Genomic DNA, 12741 nt, shown 5'->3' with positions numbered 1-12741 from the left:
ACTACTGAGCCAACTGGCCAGGGCCAGTGATAGGTGTTTTAACCTTAGTAAATCCTAATTTAATAAATGAAAACAACTGATACATTTAAATTTTTTAAAATTTATTTGGTATAAACTTTCAAAAGAGAAAAAATGAGAAATTGTGCTACTGTATGCTCAGAGCTTTTTAAAAATGTTTGGGTTAACTTGTAGAGGTTTTTCAGGAGTTTTGATATGTGCTTTAAAACAATTTTGTTGTATGTTTTTGTCAAAATATAAGACCTACATCTTTATTTCTAAAAGCACTGATTTGCTAATCTCTGAGAGCAAAAATACCATGAATTCCACATTTGTGCTACTATTAAATTACTATTAGTAATGTTCCTGGCTGAGCTCAGTTGGTTGGAGCCTCCTCCCAATGTGCGGAGGTTGTGGGTTCGATCCCTGGTCAAGGTGCTTGCAAGAATCAGCCCATGACGGCATGAATAGGTGGAACAACAAATCGATGTTTCTGTCTCTCTCCATCTGAAGATTTTAAAGCACTGTAGACACTTACCTGTTACCTGGAAGCATTAGATGGTTATTTACCAGTAAGACATATGTAGCACATGGAATCCTCCCTCATGGTTATTTTTGGAGGGGTGAGGAGAGTATCATTATTAAAATTGATTTCTTTTTTGCATTTTTGTCTCCTCTCCTGCTAGTTAAAATTTTCCTTGTGGCCCTCACTATTTTATACTCACTCTAACTTGCATTAATCAAATAAATTACTTATTTTGTTAAGACCCTATCTAGCTTTGAATTATGTATTTTCAACTCACCGATAATTTTAGATTTAATTGCTAGAATTATAACTACAATGTGTCCGTAAAGTCATGATGCGCGTTTGACCGGTCACAGGAAAGCAACAAAAGATGATAGAAATGTGAAATCTGCACCAAATAAAAGGAAAACTCTCCCAGTTTCATACCTATTCAGTGCAGTTCGATGTGGGCTCACGCACAGATTTTTTTGGGCTCCTTAGGTAGCTATCCCACATAGCCTCTACAGACTCGTCACTGACTGATGGCCTACCAGAACGGGGTTTCTCCACCAAACTGCCGGTTTCCTTCAACTGCTTATCCCACCGAGTAATGTTATTCCTACGTGGTGGCACTTCGTTATAAACGTTCCAATATTCACGTTGCACTTTGGTCACGGATTCAAATTTAGCGAGCCACAGAACAGACTGAACTTTCCTCTGTACCGTCCACATCTCAACTGGCATGGTTGTGGGCTGCTCTGCTGTATACACGGTGTTACGTCATCATCTGTGCATGTGTACATGCTGCCACATCATCCTACAGAAACTGGGAGGGTTTTCCTTTTATTTGGTGCAGATTTCACGTTTCTATCATCTTTTGTTGCTTTCCTGTGACCGGTCAAAAGTGCACCATGACTTTACGAACACACTGTATAAGGAACCCCGGTTAAGATGAAAGATTTATATTTAGAAAGTTATTTTTTTCCCCTCCCAAACATGGTATAACAGAATTACTTATCAAAACATAAAATCTCTGACTCTGAGGCGTGATCTTCGTGGATGCCAGAGGCATTCGTGTTCATGCCTCATGCTTCAAGTGGCTCAGAAGTGTGCTATTACCACATTTTAATGCATGCCTTGCCCTGGGTTTTTGTGTACTTATGAAAGCTTATGCCAGCTGAAATTAGCCTATGCAACTACTAACATATGGAAGCATAGCAAGTTCACTGGACTCAAAATACTTAAAGAAGCTAATCCTGCTGGAGGAACTTTCAGTCTGTAGCGCCCTAGTCATTTAACATTAGGGTTTGGCATTTCTTTTTTTCTTTGTTTGTTAATATGATTTTGTGCATCAAATGATTGCGTTTCCGAGACTTCTATGTTTGGTGGTCTTCTAAACTTTAACTTGGGGAAGGTCAAGTGTTATGTAAAAGTTATCTTTTAATTCAAATAAGAAAATGCTGATACTCTGGTTTGATGTATAACGTTTTTCTTTTCCTTACTCTGTTTCAGATCAGAAAAAGTCATTTAATAATGTCTAATGTTAAGCTCATTGCAATTACTTTTTATTTATAAGCATAGATTAGCAGTGTATTTATACCAAGGACTAAAATTATAGGCTGTCCCTGGGTTACGAATGAGATAGATTCTGAAATAGATTTGAGAAGGTTTTAGTATTTATGTGCACAGAAAGGTAAAAATAAATACTATATTAAGACAAACATCTAAGTTGCATTTAATTGGTAAATATAGCTATTTCAACTTGCATACCAATTATTTTTATTTATTTTTTATTTTATTGATTTTAGAGAGAGGAAAGGAGAGAGAGACAGGAATATCAATCTGTTCCTGTATGTGCCCTGACTGGGGATCGAACTGGCAACCTCTGTATTTCAGGACGATGCTCACCAACTGAATTTTCCGGCCAAGGCACATACCAATTCAATTTAAGAACAAACCTACAGAATCTATCTTGTTCATAACCCGAGAACTGCCTGTAACAGATACACACACACACACAAATATCTTCTACCTCAGGGGTCCCCAAACTTTTTACACAGGGGGCCAGTTCATTGTCCTTCAGACCACTGGAGGGCCGGACTATAAAAAAACTATGAACAAATCCCTATGCACACTGCACATATTTTATTTTAAAGTAAAAAAACAAAACGGGAACAAATACAATATTTAAAATAAAGAACAAGTAAATTTAAATCAACAAACTGACCAGTATTTCAATGGGAACTATGCTCCTCTCACTGACCACCAATGAAAGAGGTGCCCCTTCTGGAAGTGCAGTGGGGGCCGGATAAATGGCCTCAGGGGGCCGCATGCGGCCCGCGGGCCGTAGTTTGGGGACCCCTGTTCTACCTGTTGCTTCTTTTTTGGAATTAGATTTACTTTCAGGGTTTCTTTGTATGCTACAAGAAATAAGCACATTTGACATGACTGACTACTTTTACCTTATCAAGTCTAGTAAAGTCTTTAGAAATCTGTATGATTTGAAAATTGCTTGTCCTTTTAGGTTTCTAAATAGAAGATCTTAACAAAGAAATTTATTTCATTAAATGTGGAAAAGTTCTTTGGTTTTGTCTCCTCTATAGTCTGTTCTTCCTATAGTAGAAGACAATGAGCATTGTGTAATGACACCATATTCCTGCATATGGTTGACATGCTGGTGCTTAATATATAGGATATAATATATGGATAAAGAATGCATTATCTAAAGTCATTCCTACCAAAATAATAGGGTTATGGGGAAAATAGAGTTGAGGGAGATCATTCAAAATCTATGCACCTTTAAAACCAGAATACTAACTAAAAATACTAATTATTAACTTAGGAGACAATGTAAACAGCCTGGGTGGGCATCTCTGAGTGCTGCTGCAGAGGATGTTACAGCTGCACACAAACAGTACTCCAGTGTGGGAATCTATGTGGAGGGTTGGGCCAGTGAGACTTCTTTAAGGAAGTCACAGAAGGAAAACAGAACTCCCACAGAGTCATGCAAGGCTGGGAGTGTACCTTCCTGGGAAAGGAACATCCAAACAGCAGCCAAACTAAAGTCTTTTATTTTTTTCCTGCTAAAGGATAGAATTCTATTCCTACTCTCTTGGCCTCCCTCCCCCCGCCCCGCAAGAAAATATTCATCAACCGAACTTCCATATCGTATTGACATCATTCCCGTATTTACCAATCATGCATGAGCTATTTGGTTTTACTTAAGCATATTAGTAGTGGCAGAACATAGGTGTGTCAGATTTTGATGGAATTGTATAGTAACACTCTCATTACCGCTGGCATTGCCCAACATTGTGTCCTCTTAACTTCATTGGCTTAATTATTTCAGATGGCAAACGAAAGGAGTCACTCTCCCATTTGAGGAAGATCTTCAGTCTCTTAGGAACTTTATGAGGCTCCTATTCCAATAACCAAACCCGGCCCATTTGTAGATCCTTCATGGTGGGTAATATTTACCCTAGATGATATTAAGTTAGAATCGTACATTAATTAAATGGGCTCCAAGGCCAGGCTATTAAACACTGAACATTCCTTTTCTATTCCATTTCCCACCCCAAATTATGCCCAGCAACACTGTCCAAAATAGCTGTATATTCCCTCACAAGTTCTTCGGTGAGTCTACAATGAGATCAAATGCCAGGATTAATATGCTTCAGTCACAAAATTTCAATAACGTATAGATCCCTACATTTGAATGTTAACTCTTGCCCATTATCGTTTTGTGTGATAAATTCAAAGAATAAAAAATCCCAAGAAATCAAAATATAAAATTTTAAAGTCTAGATGGAAGTGTATTCCAAAATCAAATAATCTTACCTTTGTGAGTTAAAACCCAATGAAAGTTTGAATTCCTCAAGTTAAAATTAAGTGAAGTTAAGGTCCTGTCTAATTTTTATCCTTCCCAGGATCAGCCAGATGGCTTCTGGATGCCTGGTTTGAGCTGGAATTTTTCCAGTCGCTACCGTCTGGGCTCCTGCTGTGGGTGTCATCCCTCAGGACCTCAGAAGTTGAGTTGGGTCTATACCAACTTTATCATGTGCCCTACTTCCAACTGAACCACAAGATAAACACAACATCAGCCCCCCACACAGAACATACAGAACAGCAACCAATCCTCAGTTTCTAGCATGTCCATTCCCAGCAAAATGTTCTCAGGCCACTGTGTCTGGCATGATCCAGACCCATGGGACTATGGGCAAAGACCATATCAGAGACTAAGGGAAGGAAGGCAAAGAAGAGAAAACATTCTTTATGTCAGTCTTTTCAAGATGCTAGTTGATTTATGCTGTTGAGCAGGGCCTCTGACCTGTGACATAACTCACTGGGAAGCAATGTCCTATGAAGGCATTAATTATAGCATTATGTGTTTATAATATCTTGAAGGAAAAATTGACCAGTACCTTCTCCCTCCTCTCTCTAAGAGGCTGCATAAAGTGTAGGTTAAGGGCTCTGATTTGGGGGCCAGAGATCAAGTTCCAGTTATGCCACTTTAGTTTGACCTCAGACAGATTATTTAGTTTCCTTGGGAGTCAGTTTTTTTGTTTGTAAGTTAGAAATCATAGTACTTATTTTAATAGGTTATACTTATCTTAATAGGTTGTTGTAAGGATTAAGGGAATTATATGTGAAGTCTTTAGAACAAGGGCCTGACACTTGGTAAGCATTTTGTAACATCGGTGTTACTGCTGCTGATATTGTTGTTATTATTCTCAAAGAGGGCACAGAGAGTGCTGCGTTCTTGCAACTTTGGAAATTTACATTGGTGGCAGACCCAGTTCTAAAGGCTTGTTTAAGGTACCGGTTTTCCCCTTTGTAAAGTATTCTGCACATCTTAATGTTCTTTCCCTCTGGGTTCCGTGTTTCCGGCCGCTGTGATGAACTGAGGGTGGACTCTGTCTGTGACATCGTGTCCACCTTGTCTTGGGAGCACTGTTTTCAATCTTGGGTCACAGTGGCTGCTCCAACAGCCCGTGGTCCACATCGGTTTCAGTCAGAATAGCTTTGGGTGAATTTCTGAACTGAATTAGCTGTTCGTGTTGTGGAGGCTTGTTTCCTTAGGTGCCCAGTGAGGACCAGCAGAGCTCCCATTTCCTCTGGAAGACGCGGTGTTCTCAGTTTTTGAATGCTCCTGATCTTGAGTTAATGTTTCTATCCTCTTTTTCCGCAGTACTGTATTTAGGATTTGCCTCTGGGGTTTGCCTCTACTGAACTCCTGTTCCTTTTAGAAAAGTTTTCTTCTCCGACAGGCTTGGGGCTGCATTGTTTGCTGCAGTGGAGTTGTGTTTTTTTTTTTCCCCCCTTTGCTTTCTGGTCCACACTTGTGTTTTTCTAACATATTCCTCTAGATAGTTTTCTTGCAGGGTCTCTCATAGTGAGAGGTATAAAGTCAATAAGCTCCAAGTTTGTCAATAGTGTCCTTTGTTCAAACCAGTCTTGTCCATTTTCACCTCCCAGAGTTAAATAATCGTACCCAGGATGTATTTTCCCACCATCTAACATCTAATTTAGATCTGGACACTTGGATCTATTACTGTCCTGCCTGGATCCCTGTAATATAATTCATCTTGCCATTGCCTTTTCTTGGTCGTATGCCCATTAGTTTTTGGAGTGCACAAAATACTTCTTTTTCAGTATTTTATGCTAGTCTTCCTAGTATCCCTTCTTCAATTCATTCAGATGTTAAGTTCATTCTGTATAATTGTCACATCCTCAAAAGAGATGCTCCAATTTTTCTTCCTGTAACATAAACGCTACCTCTTTTTAGGATTTGGGATTCTGGCTCCTCTGGGGGACTGTCCTGGACTTGTTCTCGATGATCTTATTTTTCTTCCCATTAGGTTTCACCGGGCCTCAGTTGCTGTTCCTCATTTTGTAATTAAATAGTTTTCTCTGTTTTAATAACCTCTCAAGGAGTAGTTAGATTGGGGTGCATCGCCCACACCCTCAGGCTGGGTCTGCAGGATCTCAGTTTCTCTTTTCCACGTCTGTCTAGTGTGTGTGCTGAGATCAGATGTTATCTTTATTCTAAGGCAATCTGTTTCCCCTCCAGCTAAATAAGCCTATTTTTTATTTGTTTTCATGAATACATTGCTGTCGTCTCATCATAAGATTGAAGCATATTTTATTTTATTTTTTAAACATTTTATAAATTATAGTTGACGTGCAATGCTATGTGAGTCATAGATATACAGCAGTTATTCACCATTTATAGGCCTAATGAAGCGCTCACTTTGATAAATCTAGTAATCACGTCACCATACCCAGTTATTACAATGCTGTTCAGTACGTCCCCTACGCTGCGCGTTATCCCTGTGGTTATGGATTTTGTGACTGCGACTTTGCACCTCCCACTCGCCGTCACGTTCTTCACCCAGGTCCCCTCTGGCAAGCGTCCGTTTCTTCTCTGTATCTATGTGTCTGTAAGATTGAAGCATATTTTTAAACCACTTTACTTTCTTCTGGATTCTTTTAGCAAATTGTAGTCCTAGATCTGTAATCCTTTCATCAAGTTGTTTCTCCATCTTAACTGAAGAAGGTGGAGTGTTCTTTTAATAACAAATCTGCCAATTTTTTTGCAGGTGAAGATAAAGTTTGAATTTTTGAAATTTAGGATGATTGTCAAAACTTATGTGATAAATAAATTTAGAGCAACTTGGGCTGGTAGAGGTGACTTTATAAGCTTGTGGACAGGCTACATGAACCTCAGGTTCGCTCATCCACAGTCCCTTTTTGGCTCAGAATGCAGTTTTAAATAACATAATGAAGGCCCTGGCCGTTTGGCTCAGTGGTAGAGCGTCGGCCTGGTGTGCAGAAGTCCCGGGTTTGATTCCCGGCCAGGGCACACAGGAGAAGCGCCCATCTGCTTCTCCACCCCTCCCCCTCTCCTTCCTCTCTGTCTCTCTCTTCCCCTCCCGCAGCCGAGGCTCCACTGGAGCAAAGATGGCCCGGGCGCTGGGGATGGCTCCTTGGCCTCTGCCCCAGGTGCTAGAGTGGCTCTGATGCCCCGGAGGGGCAGAGCATCGCCCCCTGGTGGGCAGAGCGTTGCCCCTGGTGGGCGTGCCGGGTGGATCCCGTTTGGGCACATGCGGGAGTCTGTCTGACGGTCTCTCCCCATTTCCAGCTTCAGAAAAATACAAACAAAAACAAAAACAAAAACCGTAATGAAGACTAGACCTTGAGGCAGGGGACCTAGTGCTGCCTATTTGGCCTGGTTCTAACAATTTAGAGATACCAATATAATTAGCTGTTTATATTGTATTAATAAATATTATTACATTATCTTTATTTGCTAGTTAGCTAAATTCTATTTCTACATCTTAAATCTTAATTCATAATTTTCCTAATATGCACTGTATTTTTATTTTTTTGCTCATAACTTTACATATCAAGATGATCTACACACTGTATCCTGACCTTTAAGCCAAGCACCTTCATTATGTGGCTTTGCCTGACCCATTCACCTTAACCACCCACATCTCACAACTTCCCAGCCTGCACCTTCTGTTTTAGCTACATCAGCCCCTTCACTGTCTCAAAGAGTACAATGACGCATGCAGTGCCCAGCTTCCTTTCCTTTGCTCGTGCTATGTTATCTTGTCTCAGTTTTTGAATTCTTCTCTTTCTATTCAGAGTTCTGCAACTTGCATCAGTCAGGATATTTATTATTTTATGGTAACGAATGATACTAAAACTCTCAGTGGCTCATACAGAGGTCTATTTTTACTCTTTCTACATGTCACTCTGGGTTGACTGTAGCAGCTCTAGTTTACATCAAAACAAGTCTCATGCCATCTCCTTATGAGGGGAATATTAATCCCTCCACAGGGAAGAGCATTGCAAGTCATATGGCTAAGCCTGACATGAATAAGGGTGGGAGTTTAATTTTCATTCAGGGAAAGGCAGCACATATTTAGAATAATATTGGAGTGTACTACACCGCCTGCTATTCATAATTTGTATATGTTATCAATTGCTGTACAATTACCCCCAAACTTAGCAACTTTTGGCAATAAACATATTATTTCACACTTTTTGTGGGTCAGGAATTCAGGCATGGCTTAGCTGGACCCTCTGATGCTGGGTCTCTCACAAAGCTTCAAACAGGTGTCAGTATGAATGTTTTAAATGTTACTGAAATCCCATTTTATTTGTTTTATTTACTAATACTTTCTTTTTATAACTTTTTAAATACCACTTGTCATACATTTGTTTATACAGTATCTCTGTTTTATGTATAAGACTTTTCTTTTTAACTAAAGGAAGACTTTGTTCTTATATTTAAAAATAAATGCTCCAGAAATCTCCTAATATCTACCATGGGACTGGACATATAATGGATCCTCAAAAATTAATATTCAAATAAACAATTATTAAGCATAACCTTTGTTAAGTGTCTAAAACATAGTGATAAAAAATACCTTTTAAATGAATGAATTAATTAAAACTCAAAATGTTTTTGGTTGAGCCTAATCTCTGGTGGCACAGTGGATCAAGCGCTGACCTGGAATGCTGAGGTCACTCGTTCGAAACCCCAAGCTGGCCCAGTCAGGGCACATATGAGAATCAACTACTATGAGTTGATATTTCCCATTCCTCCCACCTCCTTCTCTCTCTCCTCTCTCTAAAATCAAGAAATAAAAATCTAAAAAACAATTCTTCTTTGAATTAAATTCGCAGTGAATTACTCACTGTTAACTACTATCTTTTCTGTTGGCATTCTGATATCATGTAAAGTAAGGAGTATTATGCCATATTCCATAGAACTTTAAAAGTTTGAAAATTCTCACTGATTAGACTCACGTGGCATTATAAAAACAAAAGAAAAATAAATCTTCATTTGATATCTACTTCAGAATAGAGTTATTAATTGATTTATTTGGGATTTTAGCATCGGAAGGGTCTTTGCTCATCACCAAAATCACCCCAACAAGTGTTCATTCAGTCGTTGCTTGTTTTGTTTCTGATGTCTATCATTTTTTAAAAGTATCTTATAGCTAGTTGAAATCTGTTCTTTTAAATATTTACCATTTGTCTTTACTATGCCTTCAGGATTTACATAATATAAATTAATTCTGAATCTATGACTGCCTTTCCAATATTTGAACATGTATGATTTAAATCTTTTTCAGGGTAAATATCTCTAGTCTCCTCGGCTCTTTCTCTGGACCCTCATCAACCTGGTCCCTCTTTTCTGTTCTCTCTAGTGTTTTTTTTTTTTTTTTTTTGGTATTCCTCCTTTTGGGACCTCACATTGTACATAATTTTCCAAGTCAACCAATGACAAGTGAAGTAGCCTGTCTCCTTTTCCTTCAGGCCATCATATATCTACAAGTGCATTTTTTCTCTTAGCGACATCATACCATTGACCTATATTGGAATTAAAGTCAACCAAAATCCCCCAATTTTTGCTCACAACTTGCTTTTAAGATGCCACTTCTTCCTTATTCTGTTCTTGTATTACTGATCTTTTAGTTGTGAGAATAGAAGTTTATACATCAATTCCTACTAAATTTCTAATTATAAGATTTTTATTTAGTAGATTAGCCTGTCAAGATATTTCAGATACCTAATCTGTCATCCAGAGATGAACAGTATCTAAATAGAGTAGATATTATAAAATAATACAAAAGTTAGGGATGCTGCCTTTCTCTTGGAAACATTATACTCAGATTCCTGTTGATATTAAGTGGGAAATTCAGAACACTGAGAAAAGATTTAATCAAAATGCTTCCATCTCCTTTCATGCCCTATGAATGCTTAGTACTGTTCTTATATTTCTAGTACTGTGCCTGTTCTTCTAAATGTGAAATTTTGTAATGGTCCAGATAGTTGGGGCCCTGGAAATGGTATTGCTTTCTGAGCTAAGGTTGGGTAATTCAGGACCATGTACAGCTTACAATCTGCAGTCTAGCTCTATACAGGGGACAACTGCGTGTGTGTGTGTGTGTGTGTGTGTGTGTGTGTGTTCATTCTGATTCCTTTTATTACTTTCTCTAGGACAGCATCCAGTTATAATTTTCTTTTGCCTTATTTTGGTTATTAAGAGAAATATTTCTCTCTCTCTCTCTTTTTCTAAATTGAAACATTTAAAAGAAAGAAATCATAAATTGTACAGTACTTAACCAGGAGGTTTGCAGATGCTAGATGTTCTCTTACCTCATTGCAAATATACCCATTTATCTTGAAGAGGCATATAGATTTAGCATTAGCTTGCTTGAGGACAATAGATGTTAGCCATAGTCTAGGGACCTGCTTCCCACTGGAAGAAATAATAGTTATATGCTGGTATTGGAGATCTCAAGACCTATGTAGGGAATTTTCCCAAGAATCTCCCTCCATGCTCATTAAATATTCCTTTAATATGTAAATTACCCCATGTGGCTCCCAGTGATTACTGTTTATTTTTCTAAGAGTTCTCAAACTATTCATTTTATAATCTATTCTAGAACTTTTCAGGGAATATGAGCAAACTTAAAAATAATATCTTATTTAAAATTAAGTATTTTTGTCCCCCTTCAATCTGTGGGCACCTTTTTTATATATCTTTTTTTCTCAAATTTTATGAAATGTAAAAACTTTTGTCTCTTGCTGAAGAAGGATACCAAGTGCTAGTGGTTATTAATCAGCCCTTAAATCTCTCTAGGACGAATTGGTATATACAAAGGCAGCCAGTTAGAAGCAGTTTTGTGCAGGAAGGATGCTGTTCAGAAGTCTTCAGACCCTCCCTGGGACTGTGCTCCCTGTGACCTTGCCTTGTTCTTGAGCTTCTTTAGACGTGGAGCTCACTGTCTCTTAGTGATTTCTAGGCATCAGACTTGAGGTACCTTTGTTGATTGGATAAAAACAGAAAGTGCAACGTGGTCACTGATTGATGTTTCTACTATTTTATCTATAGAGAATATTAAGACTTTTGTTAAGGCTTGCTTAAAAAAAGGTTTTTTTAGTGGCAGTTAGAGAGTCTATTATAATTGAATCACTGTCATCTTTTATTAAAAAGGTGAATGCAGAATTGTGTAATATGAACATTCGTGAAACAGTCTAATCGGCTCATAGACTCTTTAATATCTATTAGAAATTCCCCTTTGAAGTCTTTAAAACAAACTTCTTTTATATTCATGAACATATGATAATCACACGTAGGTTTTGTTGGGCAAAATTTGGTTTAGGATTTATGTAATTTTTTAGACTAACTTGTTGCTCTTTCCCTCTTCTTGAGTGTGTCTTTTTTGCTTCTGGTTTTTATATCTTATTTCTCGACCTATGAACTCTAACACCAAATATTCTACTCTGATTCCAGTGACCTCTATGGTCCCAGAAGTTCATTATTAAAAACATTAAAATAAGCATAATTGCCAATGAAACAAATAACCTAATCACTACTACCAGTTAAAAAATAAATTTTTTGCATTCTCCATCTAAGAGAACATGATTCATCAGAGATTGGTTTTCTTCCTCCTAAAAGGCTTTAGAAGAAAGATGGAATCATAAATATAGGTAAAATATTAATTTCAGGGAGTTCTACTTTTATAAAACAAACATGGAGAAATAAATGTCAAAAGGAAACCCTTCATTGAAACTATTAAGACATTTTTAGTTTATGATATTTAAAATATAAATTTTTATGACATATATCTTATATCCTAAGTAAAATGTTTAAATGTAAGTAATCTATTGCCATAACATTTGCATCCAAGGCACCAAAACAGCTTTACCCCTATTATCTGTCCTCTAGATCTCTTTGAATTAGGTATGTGTGTGCTAGGTGTTAGTTATCACAATGGCTGCTTTGAGACTGAAAAGAAAAAAAGAAAAGAGAAAGAAAGTGATGTAACTCTGTTTAGGTTTGTATTAATTGTGATTTTACAACATAGCAGTAGAATTTTGAGACATTTCATAATTAGCTTGTTCTTGAATGTTTTTTACATATGGAAGTGCCTTGTGTACCTGATTTTGTTTCTGTTTTACTATGTTTTCTATTACAGCATTTCCTACTGGGTTAAAAGTTAATTGGTGCCTCAGGTAACACAATTTTGGTTAAAATTTTCAAAATAGTAATAAAAATAATAATGTAATAAAATGTCATTTATTGCAGCAAGCAGTCATGTAATGACATTTCTATTTTTGTTGATTGTAATTATTAAGTTTTATGCATTGTACTTTTCAAAACTAACTCAAATATCCTAAATTTTAAAAAGCTTTAAAATTTTCCCAAAACCACT

At 37.5% G+C, this 12741-nt stretch overlaps 1 protein-coding gene across 1 annotated transcript in view; it reads left to right on the top strand.

The window, feature by feature from the left end:
* DCDC1 (doublecortin domain containing 1) overlaps nt 1–12741 on the top strand; it is a 433887-nt gene that overhangs the window by 54490 nt on the left and 366656 nt on the right.

The sequence above is a fragment of the Saccopteryx bilineata genome, chromosome 1 (genome assembly GCF_036850765.1).
Source record: "Saccopteryx bilineata isolate mSacBil1 chromosome 1, mSacBil1_pri_phased_curated, whole genome shotgun sequence".
Lineage (NCBI taxonomy): Eukaryota > Metazoa > Chordata > Mammalia > Chiroptera > Emballonuridae > Saccopteryx > Saccopteryx bilineata.
This window is presented reverse-complemented; position numbering and strand designations above follow the sequence as displayed.